The sequence below is a fragment of the Schistocerca americana genome, chromosome 2, assembly GCF_021461395.2.
Source record: "Schistocerca americana isolate TAMUIC-IGC-003095 chromosome 2, iqSchAmer2.1, whole genome shotgun sequence".
In the NCBI taxonomy this organism is placed as follows: Eukaryota; Metazoa; Arthropoda; class Insecta; order Orthoptera; family Acrididae; genus Schistocerca; species Schistocerca americana.
Window position 1 is genome coordinate 170,208,808 of NC_060120.1, and position 15,820 is coordinate 170,224,627.

Below are 15,820 nucleotides of genomic sequence, written 5' to 3' on the forward strand. Positions count from 1 at the left end.
TCCCGGTTATAATTGATTGGTTACACAAGTAACTTAGTATTGTACTAAACTCGCAAGAACATGCCTTAATTAACTTTGTTGATATTTCATCGTAACCATTAGAATGCTATGTTTTTAAAGATTTTATTATGGAAGTTATTTCTTTTGGTGAAGTGAATGGCATATTCATGTACCTGAAGCTATGTGTAAAGGCTAATTTCAGATATTCAAGGGCATTATTTACTGATCCTGACAATCCCATTCTATCAGTAACGGATATAAGGTACTTGTTAAATAGATTTGCCACTCATTGCCCATCGGTTACTAATGTGTCATCTACCCTTAATGCTATTTTCTCCTGTTCCTTTCTGATTCTACCAGTCTCCTCTTTCACTATATCCCATATTGTTTTTATTTTGTTCCCTGACATTGCTATCTTCTTCTCGTAGTGCATTTGTTTAGATGTCTGAATTACTTTTTTTAATATTTTACAGTATTCCTTGTATTTAGGTAAATCGTCAGCATTGGAGCTATTCTTGGTCGACAGATACATTTTCCTTTTTGTCTTACAGGAAATCTTTATTCCTTGTGTAATCCATGGTTTTGTTATTGACTTCTGTTTAATTTGAGTAACTTTAAGAGGAAAACAGTTTTCAAACATGGTACTGACATTGTTCACGAATGTGTTATATTTTTCATTCATGTCATGAGCACTATAAACATCTTTCCAGTTCATATATTTGGGCAGGACCGGGTTCTGCCTCTCGAGCGTTTCTGTCTGTGTGGCTGCATACAAAAATCATCTCAGCTTGTTCCTGAAACGAATACCGGACCGTTCTGTTGCTTACAGTACGCTGCGTCAATCGTACAGCCTGCAACACACAAGGAACATACGGTACGTAGTCAGAGAAACTTTCATTCGTCAGCGCCATTTAGCTTGGCAACGATGCATTTCCGGATGCATGCTCATAGATGCATTTTTCCTCCATTTCCAGTCAGCAATTCGTCAGACCCTGAGTACACGGTGGTTCAAAAGTCATGTCCCATAGCACAAATAGGGCGAATCAGAACACCACCTACAAACTTTCAGAGATGATAGTATGCACCAAACCAAGAAATAAAGTCTAGCAAACAAAGGGGGCAAGGTGCACACATTAAGAGCTATAAGCAATTGTTCATGAGCTGAGACGTATTTCATTTCTGTAGTTAGACATGCCTATCTTAAGGAGCGCGATTAAATGTAAGTAACACCTAAATTCTGTATCTTGTTCGAAAGAAGCAAAACTATTTGTGTAATTTATGAAAGTACATAAGCTTCGTCTGAATTGCGTAAATTGGTGTCCTGTTGAAAATATCCAAATTACCTGTATTATTTTTCAAAAATACATAAATATTTGAGTTCAGCGCTTACGGTCACGTTCAGATTTCCTCGAATGATTCTGAACGATCCCTAATGGTTCCACCCTGTTTACTAGAGCAAAAATTGTTAGACTCCAAAGGCGTCAGGTCAACTTCAGTGGGATTGCAGCCCCACGATGTCCTACCAGAAGGGCTGAATCGTCCGTAGAGGGAGGAGATGGAGGGGGGGGGGTGTCAGCAGTGTCGAACATTGTCCAGAGCGTCATCCTGTTGTACAGAGAAGGGTCATTTTCGAACGCGAAATGGGTTGGAATCAATGCCCCAAGTGAAAGTGTGGCTGCAGTGACGCCATTTATGCCACCGGAATTGTGGTTAAATTTGGTGACAATGTGATGTCATTAACCCACCTTACGTCTCACATGAATTGCTGAGCTCTGGCCTTTTTTCGCATGTGTTCGAAGCGAGTGTGACTTCGCAGGGCGCCATGCTTTTACAGCAATACAGAAGAACGTTGTAGGTACCTTTGAGCTAATTTTAAACATGCTTCACAATGACAGATAATTAAGTTGTTTCATCCCAAGAAGCGTGCTGCGCATTGGATAAAACAATTCAGTCTAAATGAAACCCATTTTATTGCTACGAAGGTCACATGGATTAAAGAAATTACTTTGCTGTCATTGTAAATAGCCAGATAAATGAGGAATTTTCACCTATTGGTTTATTTTAGCAGTTTCGACATTCGCTATTTGTATACATGTATATGGTTCCAGAGTTTTCCAGTATGGTGATTTGTCTTTTGGTATACCAGCTGTCAACATTTCTACTTATCCAGTACATGGTGACAATTGCCCCAAAACTTACGATCGGTAATTAGTTTCTGACAACAAAACAATTTTTAGTTAGCCGTTCCCGTCTTTTCCACTGGTTTGGTTTATGCAGGAAACATGCCTTGGTAACCAAGGTTACAAGTTCGTGTCCCTCTTTAAAAATGGAACATCAGTCTGGGTTGGAAACCGGAGGAGAGCCATAAAACTGTCCCAGCTGGCCTAGGCGGCTGGGGTACCAGGGAGACCAAAAACATTGGCGACATTATGGCAGTCAAAGAAATCGGCGTAGACATTCCGAGTGTGATCATTTGTTTAAAGTGCTTTTTAGTCATCAGTCTTCTGACTCGTTTGATGTGGGCCATCACGAATTTCTCTAGCCAGCCTGCGTGGCCGAGCGGTACTAGGCGCTTCAGTCTGGAACCCACGCGAACGCTACGGTCGCAGGTCCGAATCCTGCCTAGGGCATGGATGTGTGTGATGTCGTTAGGTTAGTTAGGTTTAAGTAGTTCTAAGTTCTAGGGGACTGATGACCTTCGCTGTTAAGTCTCAGAGTGCTCAGAGCCATTTGAACCATTTGAATTCCTCTAATGCGCCACCTTTTTCATTTCAGGGTAGCACTTGCTACCTACGTCCTCAATCATTTGCTGGATATATTCCAATCTCTGCCTTCCTCTACAGTTCTTGCTGTCTACAGTGCCCTGTGGTGCCGTGACATTTATTCCCTCATGTCTTATCAGATGCTCTATTATCGTGTCCCATCTTCTCGTCATTCATATATTCCTTTCCTCACCGATTCTGCGCAGAACCTCCTCATTCCTTACCTTACCAGTCCTAATTTTCAACGTTCTTCTGTAACATCACATCTCAGATGCTTCAGTTCTCTTCTGTTCCGGTTTTGGCCCAGTCCATGTCTCACTTCCGTACAATGTTGTGCTCCAAACGTACATTCTCATATATTTCTTCCTCAAATTATGACCAACGTTTGGTACTAGTAGGCTTCTCAAGGCCAGAAACACCCTTTTTTCCAGTATTACTCTGTTTTTTATCCCCTCATTGCTCCTTACGTCATGGGTTATTTTGCTGCCTAAGTAGCAGTACTCCTTAACTTCATTTCTTTCGTGATCACCAATTCTGATGTTAAGTTTCTCGCAGTTATCATTTCTGCTGCTTCTCATTACTTTTGTTTTACTTCGATTTACTCTCAATTTATATTCTACACTCATTAGACTGTTTATTCCATTCAGAAGTTCCTGCAATTCTTCACTTTCACTGAGAATAGCAATGTCATCAGCAAATCTTAACATTGACATCCTTTCACCTTGAATTTTAATTCCACTCTTAAGCGTTTGCTTTATTTCCATCGTTGCTTCTTCGACATATAAATTGAATATCAGAGGCGAAAGACTACACCCCTGTCTTACATCCCTTTTAACCCGTGCATTCGTTCTTGGTCTTCCATTCTTATTTTTCCTTGTTGGTTCTTGTACATATTATATATTACCCGTTCTTTCCCTACAACTTACCCCTGTTTCTCTCGGAATTTCGAACACTCTGCACCATTTGACATTGTCGAACGCTTTTTGCGGGTCCATATATAGTATGGACGTGTCTTGATTTTCCTCCAGTCTTGTTTCCATTGTCAAACGCAACGTAAGACCTGCCTCTCTTTCCTAAAACCAAACTGATCGTCACCTAACAGATCCTAAATTTTCTTTACCATTCTTCTGAATATTATGCTTGTCAGCAACTTGGGTTGTAAGTAGGCTGTTTGGGTTTTTATGTTGGTAACGTCACGTAGCGCTCTGTATGAACATCACTGGCTGAGCCGTGTGCAGTCTGTGGCTGATTTGCATTGTTGGAATATTTGCTATTGTAGTGTTGGGCAGTTGGATGTGAACAGCGCGTAGCGTTGCGCAGTTGGAGGTGAGCCGCCAGCAGTGGTGGATGTGGGAGAGAGATGGCAGAATTTTGAGAGCGGACGATCTGGACGTGTGTCCATCAGAAAGAGTAAATTTGTAATACTGTATATCATGAACTGATATATATGATGACTTTTGAATATTATTAAGGTAAATACATTGTTTGTTCTCTATCAAAATCTTTCATTTGCTAACTATGCCTATCAGTAGTTAGTGCCTTCAGTAGTTAGAATCTTTTATTCAGCTGGCAGTATTGGCGCACGCTGTATTGTAGTAGTTTGAGTAACGAAGATTTTTGTGTGGTAAGTAATTCATGAAAGGTAAAGGTTATTGTTAGTCAGGGCCATTCTTTTGTAGGGATTATTGAAAGTCAGATTGCGTTGCGCTAAAAAAAAATTATATATATATATATATATATATATATATATATATATATATATATATATATTTTTTTTTTGTGTGTCAATTTAGTGATGATCAGAATAAGTAAAGAGAGGAATGTCTGAGTACGTTCAGTTTTGCTCAGCTGTTTGAAAATGAAATAACGTAAGAGGTTTACCAGCACTGTAATTCATTAATTTTTCTAAGGGGATGTTACAGGGTTTATGAGCTGTTAAGCTGACCTGCGATAATCCTCGCACTTGTTGTCTCTTGCTGTCCTCGGGATTGTGTGGATGATGTTTTCAGTTGGTTCAAATGGCTCTGAGCATTATGGGACTTAACATCTGAGGTCATCAGTTCTAGGGAACTACTTAAACCTAACTAACCTAAGGACATCGCACACCTCCATGCCCGAGGCAGGATTCGAACTTGCGACCATAACAGTCGCGCGGTTCCGGACTGAAGCGCCTAGAGCCGCTCGGCACCGCGGCCGGCCGATGTTGTTTTTCGGAAAGCAAGATCGTATATCGCTAGTCACATACACACTACACGCCAACATGAATAATAGTTTTGTTGCCACTTCCGAAACGATTTTAGAAATTCTGATGGAATGTTATGCATTCTTTCTGCGTTACTTGTTTTTAATTCTTCTAAATGTCTTCTAAATTCTGATTCTAATACTGGATCTGCTATCTCTTCCCTGTACAATCATGTGTCTTCTTCTGAAATGTCATCAGATAAGTCCTCCCCCCCCCCCCCCATCTTCAATCCTATCACTGAACTGTTCAGAGTAACTCGTTCTCTGCGCTATCTTCCTATTCGTATAAATCCGATCCCGTTATACCATTTTCAGCTGCTGTTGGTGTTCCCCTATACTCCTCGGGCCAGAAATCCTTGTCTTCTTGCCAATTCATTTCACTGACCCCCACTATATCTAGATTGAGCCTTAGCCTTCCCCTTTCAAGATTTTCTAGCTTCCCTACCACGTTCTAACTTCTGGCATTCCACGTCACGACTCTTAGAAAGCTATCCTGTCATTGGTTAGTCATCCTTTTTTTCATGGTCACCTCTCCCTTAGCAGTCCCCTCTCGGAGATCCAAATGGGGGACTAGTACGGAATCTTTTGCCAATGGAGAGATTATCATGACTCTTTTTCAGTTACAGGCCACATTTCCTGTGGATACACGTTATGTGTCTTTAATGCAGTGGTTACCATTGCCTTCTGATAATTGCTCTTTCTTCTGCATTTTAGAGGCAGTTTCCTTCCCCAAGGGCAAGAGAGTGTCCTGAAGCTCTGTGCGCTCCTCCGCAAAGCCATTGGCAGAATGAGGGTGTCTTATTATGGCGGAAGTTTTTGGCCGCCATTGCTGATGATTTTTATGCAAAATTTTTAGCGGTGGCGGATTTCAAGCTCGCGACTGAGGACGTTTTAATTTATATCAATGACGCTATGCCTCACCCTTTTTTTAAAAAAATAATCCTTGCATTTGGTCGTGCCGGACGTCACATGACACCGTTGAAGTTCATTGTTGATCCCTCCACTCAGTTCTTTTATTACAGAGACCAGCCAGGTCTCTGACCGGACACACTGAGCTACCATTCCGACTACCCCTAGGCCCCGGATGTATGTGGTTGTACCGGGTAGTTATAATTAAAGTGCAGCTACTCACAGAGGTCCAATGAGAGCTGTAATTATCGTATGGTAGCGACTCTTTAGATTTTCTAATGGGCTAATAGGGAACCGATTTACGATAAAAAAAAAATAGTTCCAGTTTTGGTCACCATGTGCAAATCTGACTCTGTACAGCATATCGACCACGTCTCCAGTGCCCATATTGAACAAACTATTTATGCGGCAGTTAATAATACAATCATCATAATGCCTTTACTTGTTTGATCTTTTCCTTCATTGTCCCGTTCCTAATCCATTATATGTGGAAATATTCCCATATATTTTCCTTGCATTCACAGCGCCACCTAGTGGCCAAAACTGGAACTAGTTCTTCACGCGTAAATCAGTTCCACGTCAGTGTATTGGAATATTTACCAAGTTTCGCCGCCACCATAATTACAGCCCTCACTGGACCTCAGTGAGCAGGTGCACTTTATGTATAGGGTGGTTGTAATTAAATATAATGAAATTTATATATGAATTTTTATATGAATGAACTTTCGAAAACAAGTCAATTACAGAATCTATAGCGGTCATACCATTCGCGATTGTCGATAGCGCAAGGAAATCTGACATTAAACAGTGGCCCCTGTGTGGATCACCCCTGAGTTGGGTAACTAGACATAAAATTGAGTTAATTACTTCAAACCCACAACAAAATAAATGACATCGTAGGGAATGAGAATGGGTGTCGTTGAAAAATTAATAACAAGGACCTACAGTATCACAAAGAGATTTATTAACTAATGTCAGGGTCAGGAGAGAACAAACATATAAACTTCAACTGTGTAACATTTCATTAACATGAAGTCAGGTTGGTAGACAGTAGACTTGGGGAACCTAACTGGAATTTACATGTAAATGAGAGTGGCTACTGTGAGTGGAAGGATGCCAATCTAGGCAAGCACACCATGCAGTATCGTTCCACTGATTGGTCTCCTGCGTCAAGATACAATTAAGCATGCAATGACACTGGGAGTGACTACTGCGAGTACAAGGCTGGTATGAAAAAAGATGCTCATGAAAAGGATTGATAGGCTTCTGAATTTTCTAAAGCTGCGCAATGTTCCCGATATAGCCGGTGAAAGATGAGACGCGATCGTCTGTGTGCGGGCACTGCTGAAGCATCGTACTGTGGGAGATGACCCCACATCCACCGATGATTGTCTCACGACCACGAAAAAATAAAGTTTCGCCCGGGTGTCTGGACTTCTTTACAACTAACTGCTCTCTCCATGTAAACGGAAGAGCTCTAGCCACTGTCCTCTGCGACCATCGAGAAGCAAGTCTCTGCCTCTACCTTTTGCTCAAAACCTTCCCCCCCCCCCCCCTCCCCGATGTTCTCAAATAAACCTATCATGTTCCAGCAGTGGTTACTGTGCCAATCATGTTTTCTAGCAAGGAGACCAGATTTTCCTCAACCAGTCAGCGCAGTGCAGTACACATGCTGTTCTCCGAAAAAACAGCACACAGTGCTTGGAGGTCCTGCAGCCAAGCCCCCGGCGCATTTGACAAGATGAGGGAAGCTTCCTAGTGAAAACAAACTCCGTCTCGTCCATAACACGATTTAGTGGCGCGCCGCTTTGGCGGGGAGCGGCGGCATCTAAGAAACGCGACATTTGGAGAAATTCGTCGTCCCGTCTCACATAGTACGCTGTTTTTGTAATAAACACATTAGCTAGGCGCCAGCCCGACGCCGCTTTACCTGGATCCGCACATGGGATAAGGAGACCAGGCTCCCACACCACCTCCATTCGTTAATAAAGCAGTTAGGCCAGCGCCAGGATGCCCAGCTCTAAAGATGGGTCATTTAGTATTCATGCAAGGCGATCCTAGCCTCTTGTTTGACCGTTAGAGGAACAAGGCCAGCTGCCAGAATGGCAGATTATAAACCACTGCCCTGCCAGGACCACGGCCCGTTTTCATGACTCCGGAGGAATCCGCGAACTGGCTTGCTGCTTGAGGAAAGTTCTAAAGTTGCCCCTAATGCAATGGTCACCGCCAGCGTCCAAAAATCTGTCTCTATAGCTGAGTTTAATTCTACTACTGCTAATTAAGTCATGCAAGTACTGTGAGATCAATCAGTGGCTTACACTAACCATAATAGTCCATCAGATTAATATCATTCAGGGAAGACTTCGATACACTAAAGGCGAATGAAATTGTATGATAATCACAACAAAAGAAAAGAAAGGGGAGATGCCTGACGGGTATTACCATCGCAGTGGCCTGCCCGGAAAGCACCATCATCTTTCACATTAATCTCTTTTTATTTGCAACAAACACATCGAAGAGAGTTACTCGGTGCATAACGTTCAATGCTGTTGTGTACTCGAAAATAAGAAAAAAAAGTATAGCATTATTGCCAAGAAAATCCCGATGGGTAGGTTCAACGCTCTACTCAGAAACAGCTTCCTTGTTCCTCCCTGTACAATGGCGCGTTTCCTCATGGTGTGTGAGTTGGGCATAGGTGTCTGTAATATGTATAGTGTGGTTTCATGCTTCTGTTGTGTGACAGTGAGAGAAGGGAGAGGATAAAATACAGTTCTGACAGAAGCTTGAACCTTAGAGAGAGAACCAAGGGGACTGCGCAACTTAACATCCATATCCAATGGACACATAAAACGTTCTGGACACTATTACATGCTTCTATTGGTGGCTGATCCTGATCCCAATTTTATGCTTCATGCATCATTAATTCCTGTTCTTTGCATTAATTTAAAGTGTTTTGGAAGTAGCAGACCTATTATTACTTTCTTTATTCACAAGCGGTGTATTAACCTCGGCAGTCAATAGAGAGAAGCGTCTTTTCATTAAAGGTGTCAACCTCTCCAATACTTTCCCGTACCTAATGGTATTGTCTATTGTTTAATAACGCTATTATATTCAGCACAAGTGCTTCCATGAGCCCATGTCCGGGTACGTTTGATCTCCACGTTACAAGGAAAACAATATGTCCATATTCCACTCCTATTTACTGTGAAGTTACAAGAGCTGTTCGATGTGATGACCACTAAGTTCGGCGCACACAGTATATCTGTGCAATAAGTTCGCATCAACTCTGTCCAACATGCGTGAGGTACGGTTAATCACTTCTGCCACAACCATGATCCGTGCAGCAGGATCTTTCTCCGATTAGACAGAGTTTCGTAAACAAGACTGTTCATCTGGCCCCACAAGAAAAAGTTCGACGGGATTAAATGTGGGGATATTGGTGGTCAAGCATGGGGTCCACTTCGACCGATCCACCTGTTCCCGTAGACTACGTTCAGATGGTTTCGGACACAAACAGGAAAATATACTGCCTTGCCATCATGCTGGCATCACAATTCGTATCGAACGTCCAATGGAATATCTTCCAAGACCTGTTGCAAGAGTATCAAGTATCTGGTACCTTTTGGATGGGGAGGAAGGGTGTACAACAGCCCAGTCATACAAACATCACAGATACCTGCCCAGACACTGATGCCGATGGTGTGCTGAAATGTTCATGTACATATGGCTTTGGGGTTTTCTTGATCCAAAATGTGGCTACTTAGAGCGTTCGTAACACCTTTCCTGTTGACATGGGCTTCGTCAGTGATAAAAATTTTGTCTTGTAAACTGAGGAAAATCCACACAACAGTGTAAAAACCAAGTACAGAAATTTACATGTTGCAAAAAAATACGCCGGAAGCGTGGCGTGTAGCTTCTCAATATGAGTAGATGGAGTTGCTCTTCATGCTGAACACGCTAGACAGACCAGTGAGACGTTTCCAAGTTATGTACAATGGCTGGAGCACTTGCCGACGGGTCCTCTTCAGCTTAATGAAGTGCTCCCTCTTCCAATGCAACAATGCGGCGCCTTCTCGGAGCACCACAATTTGCTCTATCGCTTGTGAATTTCCACTTTCCCGCAGCCGTTGTTCTAATCTTGTAAACATCATGGGACGAGATGGAGTCACACGATTTGGAAAGTTTTTTTGTGTGTGAAATCTTATGGGACTTAACTACTAAGGTCATCAGTCCCTAAGCTTACACACTACTTAACCTAAATTATCCTAAGGACAAACACACACACCCATGCCCGAGGGAGGACTCGAACCTCCGCCGGGACCAGCCGCACAGTTCATGACTGCAGCGCCATAGACCGCTAGGCTAATCCCGCGCGGCGATTTGGAAAGTACTTCTGCTACAGACGTTGAGTCAACTGACGCATCCAGGAAGCGCAAAAGAGACAAATTGAAATAAAGGATATCGCGTCACCTTACCATTTATGAATGTGGGTAATCTACTGCGAACTGCGTAAGAAACATCTAGGGCGTGATTGAGTAGCTCTTATTTTCCTTGTAACATGGAAATGAACCGTTAACAGACATAGGTTCCTATGTAAAACTTGATCTACTTACTCCACTATACAACCTCTAGAAGTGTGTGAAGTGAATTGTGAAAAATCCCTCTAAGAGGGAGGCGTTGATGACCTCATAGTCTAGCGTCCCACAAAGGCAGCAACCACGGGGACAAAAACTAATCGGGTACTGATAGTTTGGAGCTGGTGAGAGTCCGTTAGGTGCGACTGGACGGTAGATAAACACGACGGTACAACAAGTAGATACGCATTCGCAGGGAAGAACACTTCGAGAGATGTTATGGTACAAGGGGTTAACTAAAGAAAGTTTCAATGTGTTTCAGATAAATCAGAAAAAAGCTCCAAAACTCAGTTAATTATATCAACAAACCTATATTTTTTGGTCCAACACCTACACAAACTGCTCGACATCAGTTGTAGCTAATACCCAAGTAAGTGTAAGGACAAGTATCTACTATTGGTGCTCTGCTCCTTTTGCTACTGATATCGCTTCAGCTAAAAAAAGTCACTTTAGGGAGTAGACGGAAAGAAAGGAGTTCAGTTTTCAAGTCAGTCGGCGACGAGGTCATTAGAGAGAGCGTAAGCTCTGGGTGGAGATGGAACTCGACTGTCACTTTCCATCGGAATCGTCTTGACATCGCGTCAACCGATTTATGGAAATCACGAAAAATCAAAATCTGGATGGCCGGATGGGGATTTGAACCACCATCGACCACAATATGTATCCTGTGTCTTACCCCTACATATAATAAAACCACTGAAGACCTCTTTTTATTTTTCAAGACATTATGCTAAAGCGATTATTTGAACATTAGATCAGTGTAACACTTTTAATTCTTCTTGATATACTATGCCAAACTCTGATAATTAAGGGCACGCTGGAAGAGACGATATTAAACTTGGTGGGAAGTTTCTTGGTACCATAAGCAATTTATCACGAACTGAAACTGTTTTTAAAAGTCCCGGCTTCAGGTACGATTAGAAAGATACTCAGTTTCAATTTGTGAGGAAGTTTGGAGACAGAGCGCAATCCACTGCAGAGCGACATATTCGTTCTGGAAACAATTTGCTAGTTTGCGGCGGCTAAGACATTTTTCTGCAATATCGTTTCGTCCAGGAGTTCAAGCCCTCCTAGATATGTGGGAGAACATAATGAAGTTTGGAGGTTATGAGAGATGCACTGGCAGAAGTAAAGCTCACGGATGTCAAGTTTCCGGGTTCGAGTACTCCAGCACGCACTTCTATGCAGAGTTAAAATTCTTTCCGGAAACTGAACACGTGTATTTGGCAGAAAAATACACGCGCTTTATCTCAGACATTTTTTTAGGAAAACAGGAAAAAGAAGAGACAGCAGACGTACAAATTAAGGTAAACTAGTTAGCTAATAAAGGAGCAAATACAGCTTGTCTAAAAACCGCACTGCTTTAAGCTATTGTGTCATGTATAACATGACGGCTATGAAGTGAAGGTCTTTCCCGAGAAGACAGCGTACACGAATTCTAGGGATTTTGTGTAGCACAACATTTGACCTAAGAGTGTTTTATGTGCTGGTGAAAGAGCATTCACAGTGGCCTTAAGCGATAACAAGACTATTTTGAAGACTGTGTTAGAAACATGAATAGCATGAAAGATTCTCCGTGAATTTATGGAGCGAAGACTAATGTTTCTCAGAACTATTTCACGCGTGATCAACGAGTCACAATTCACATGCACCTGCATTACTACTTAACCACCTGCTGCTAAATTACATAAAAACATGGCCATGGACGCTGTTAATTAAAAGTCCAGTTGTGATAAGGATCTGACGAGAATTTCCATGAAAGCATCAGATTACAGGACTGTCTGTCCAGTGTACCAGCTACGTAAAGGGACGATCGGATGTAGTTACTCATTGATCTCAGGGAGAGAGTTTTAGTTCTGTAGTTAGCAGGACCTATGGGAACAGCGATAGCAAATTGGTTGGAACACATGCCAACATTGGCCTCACTCTGAGAATACGTGCGGTCGCAACGAACTGTAATATGATGAGTTTTAGTAACCGTCAATCACGCTAATTCTGTTTATCACTTATCTTAACTTGCACTTTGCCGCATAAATTTACATTACTTTGCAAATGTGCTATGAATAGCGTGTACGCTCTTTATTGTTTCGTTTCTGTTTCTACAAATGCACGTATGCTACACTTTTGAGCTGTTTCTCACTTCTTGCAGCGGTGTACCGTAGGTCTCTAGAAGAGCGTAGCGTTGCAAAAGATTGGAAAAGGGCACAGGTCATCCCCGTTTTCAAGAAGGGACGCCGAACATATGTGCAGAACTATAGACCTATATCTCTAACGTCGGTCAGTTGTAGAATTTTGGAACATGTATTACGTTCGAGTATAATGACTTTTCTGGAGACTAGAAATCTACTCTGTAGGAATCAGCATGGGTTTCGAAAAAGACGATCGTGTGAAACCCAGCTCCGCGCTATTCGTCCACGAGACTCAGAGGGCCATTGACATGATTTCCCAGGTATATGCGGTGTTTCTTGACTTCCGCAAGGCGTTTGATACAGTTCCCCACAGTCGTTTAATGAACAAAGTAAGAGCATATGGGCTATCAGAACAATTGTGTGATTGGATTGAAGAGTTCCTAGATAACAGAACGCAGCATGTCATTCTCTATGGAGAGAAATGTTACGAAGTAAGAGTGATTTCAAGTGTGCCGCAGGGGAGTGTCGTAGGACCGTTGCTATTCACAATATATATAAATGACCTTGTGGATAACATCGGAAGCTCACTGCGGCTTTTCGCGGATGATGATGTAGTATATCGAGAGGTTGTAACAATGGAAAATTGTACTGAAATGCAGGAGGATCTGCAACGAATTGACGCATGGTGCAGGGAATGGCAATTGAATCTCAATGTAGGCAAGTGTAATGTGCTGCGAATATATAGACAGAAAGATCTTTTATCATTTAGCTACAATATGGCAGGTCGGCAACTGGAAGCAGTTAATTCCTTAAATTATCTGGGAGTAGGCATTAGAAGTGATTTAAAATGGAATGACCATATAAAATTAATCGTCGGTAAAGCAGATACCAGACTGACATTCGTTGGAAGAATCCTAAGGAAATGCAGTCCAAAAACAAAGAAAGTAGGTTACAGTACACTTGTTCGCCCACTGCTTGAATACTGCTCACTGGTGTGGGGTCCGTACTAGATAGGGTTGGTAGAAGAGATAGAGAAGATCCAACGGAGAACAGCGCGCTTCGTTACAGGATCATTTAGTAATCGCTAAAGCGTTACTGAGATGATAGATAAACTCCAGTGGAAGACTCTGCAAGAGAGGCGCTCAATAGCTCAATACGGGCTTTTGTTGAAGATTCGAGAACATACCTTCACCGAGGAGTGTATTGCTCCCTCTTACGTATATCTTTCGAAGACAACATGAGGATAAAATCAGAGAGATTAGAGCCCACACAGAGGCATACCGACAATCTTTCTTTCCACGAACAATACGAGACTGGGATAGAAGGGAGAACCGATAGAGGTACTCAAGGTACCCTCCGCTACACACCGTCAGGTGGCTTGCGGAGTATGGATGTAGATGTATATCTAGAGAAGCTTTTTGCAAAGACTTTGTTGTATTAAAAAGGTGCTGTAGAGATTGTATGCAAAAACGCTACGGAAAATGTAAGAGGACATTCTGCAATGGGCAAAAAGCGATGATTTTGATTCTCCCATTAACGGAATATTTGTGATTCTACATAAGAAAGTAAGTAAATTGTTGTACTTGACCCTCCTTGGAAATAATAGCTCTTTTAATGATCAGTGTGACAGTGTATTTGAGGCAAAGAAGAAGTTATTTTATCACGAGGAACTAGGAGCAAACGCGAATGAGGCGACGTCTTGGGACAATGGTCTTCACAAAGAATGCTACCCACGGCCGCAAGAGGGTGCCTGCTAAGAATAAGAATTTTCTTTTGTTTCCCTCTCGTATATGGTCAGCCGCAAATTACTTCCAAGAATAGTACAGTCCTCCCGTTTTTGTACGCGCTAAGGAACCGAGGCACTGACGAAAACGTTAGTAGAAAAGCAAAACGAAATTACATGCAACTGCTGTTAATTTCTTAAAGGGATGAACAGTTTATAACTATGCTGGTGCAGGATGCAGAGGTCTTAATTGTTTGAAAAAAGTCATTTTAAAACCACCAAGAACTACTGTTAAAATAATTGTTTATTAACTACAAATATAGTAAATAAATTATTATTTTAACAGCATCTCTTAGTGGTTATACGATGTGGCTTTTCTCTTTGTTTACAAATTTGAATTTGTTTGGAAACTTAAGTTCCTTGAAAATATTATGACATAATGAATCATACCTTTCCCATTATGTAAGACACCTGTGAGACCACCGTATCCAAAACACTGTATTTGCATTAATTTCTACATGTGTGGGTCCTCCGTAGGAACGTAATTACTGAATTACGAAACCATTTTTAAAAAACTGCCGAAGAGTGTCAAATTATATAATGCAAGATAAGCTTTGCCTCACCATGTATGTGTATGACATTACTCGCCAGTTTCGGCCTGTGACTGTTTTCAAATGTCTCAAATCACAATAACACAGTAAAAAGGTAACACACGTAGTAAACATCGTTATGCTAACGATGTTTGCTAACGATGTTTACTACGTGTGTTGCCTTTTTACTGTATTTGGCATTGTAATTGCAGACGTTTCGAAATGGTGACAGGCCAAACATGGCCAGTATTGTCACACACATAGAAGGCGCAATACCGGTCTTCTTGTATAATAGAATTTGCCAACCTGCGGTGTTTTTTTTCTTTTTAAAAAATGGTTTCATCATTAAGATAATGCATTTGAATATGCAAAGTGTTACTTGAGTGAGTAATTAATGGAGAATCATTGATTTAGTATATCTAACACTACCTGTAACAGAACGATTTGTTAGATATGAGACATAAATGTAAGTAATCCCACAGCGAAAAACCAATGACAATTCTTAAGATAAATATAGCCTATATACACAAAAGTAAATGTTCACAAGTACCAAAAGTATCGATATTCAAATAAAAGAGGGTATCTGGGTTCATATCAATCTGGACATTTCGTCAGCATCATGGTTGCTGTGACTATTGATAAATACAACTAAAACAGTTTCCTGCGATAGTTTTTTACTTTTCCACTACGCGTTTCAACGGTTGATACTATCACCTTCAGGTGGGCAACTGTTTCGTTCATAGCTCGTGTTAGCGAAGAGCACAGACACCTTTCCACAACAATATGCCACCGGAAATGCTGATTATTCTGCGTCTTTTGAAAGGCATTATAG